Source organism: Octopus bimaculoides, chromosome 27 (assembly GCF_001194135.2).
Source record: "Octopus bimaculoides isolate UCB-OBI-ISO-001 chromosome 27, ASM119413v2, whole genome shotgun sequence".
Classification (NCBI taxonomy): domain Eukaryota; kingdom Metazoa; phylum Mollusca; class Cephalopoda; order Octopoda; family Octopodidae; genus Octopus; species Octopus bimaculoides.
Window position 1 is genome coordinate 14,301,945 of NC_069007.1, and position 1,285 is coordinate 14,303,229.

The 1,285-nt window shown below is 47.0% G+C and overlaps 1 protein-coding gene across 1 annotated transcript in view; it reads right to left on the reverse strand.

The window, feature by feature from the left end:
- LOC106880754 (peptidoglycan-recognition protein 2) overlaps positions 1 to 1,285 on the reverse strand; it is a 47,788-nt gene that overhangs the window by 45,668 nt on the left and 835 nt on the right. The window lies entirely within an intron of this gene.

Consider the following 1,285-nt stretch of genomic DNA (forward strand, 5'->3'; position numbering starts at 1 on the left):
TGAATATGCTAACAAAGAAGGTGGAAATAGCAGCAGAGGATGAAGTAGAAGAGTGCCTTCAAGAAATAAAAAACAGACAGGTGGGCATTTGTACCTTCTTATTTCTTTATTGCCCACAAGGGGCTAAACATAGAGAGGACAAACAAGGACAGACAAAGGGATTAAGTCGATTACATCGACCCCAGTGCGTAACTGGTACTTAATTTATTGACCCCGAAAGGATGAAAGGCAAAGTTGACCTCGGTGGAATTTGAACTCAGAACGTAATGGCAGACGAAATACCGCTAAGCATTTCGCCCGGTGAGCTACCGATTCTGCCAGCTCGCCGCCTTTTGTACTTTCTTACTGCGGCAAACATGCGGCCAAAGTAAGGATAGGTAGAGTGCCCCCAGAAATCGACGAGGCATGGCTGGTAGCAGCCATCCTATATAATTCAGAAGAGGATGTGCAGATATTAAAAATATCCCAAACAACGGAGGTAAATTGCTGGAGGATATGGACTGGAGGTTCTGGTCCATATTAGCCTGTCAGACCTCCATAAAATAGCAGAGGAGTTGGTGCTTGCGGATGACATGAGACTGCGAATCGTTGTGGAGGGGAGACCTCCAGTATGCTGCTCTTGTGAAACAAGGGGACACATGAGAGCAAAGTGTCCCCAGAAAAGCGAACAGGAGGAGGTGGAGGAGAGTCGGGAAGAAGCGACTGCAACTGCAGAGGAGGAAATGGAGGAGTATAGGTAGAAAGGAAGAGAAACAATGTGGAGTCTCCACCTAAAAAGTAAAGAAAGGTGGAGGAAATTAAGAATGGAAAAAGAAAAAATGAGGTTCCAATGGAGGAACGAACGCAGAGACCGGAACCTTCAACTGGTAAGGAGGAAGAAAGACGGAAGAAGAGACTTGAAAGTGAGAAGGGGCACAGAAATATTAGCAACAGAGGTGGAGAGTAAGGGGCTACAGCCGAGAAAGCCACCGGACAGGAAACAGGAAAGAGTGATGGTTTGTTACCGAAAGAGCATGGAAATCATCATCATCATCATCATCATCATCATCGTTTAACGTCCGCTTTCCATGCTAGCATGGGTTGGACGATTTGACTGAGGACTGGTGGAACCCGAAGGCTACACCAGGCACCAATCTGATTTGGCAGAGTTTCTACAGCTGGATGCCCTTCCTAACGCCAATCACTCAGAGTGTAGTGGGTGCTTTTATGTGCCACCAGCACGAAGGCCAGTCAGGAGGTACTGGCAACGGCCATGCTCAAAATGATGTTTTTTACGTGCCACCTG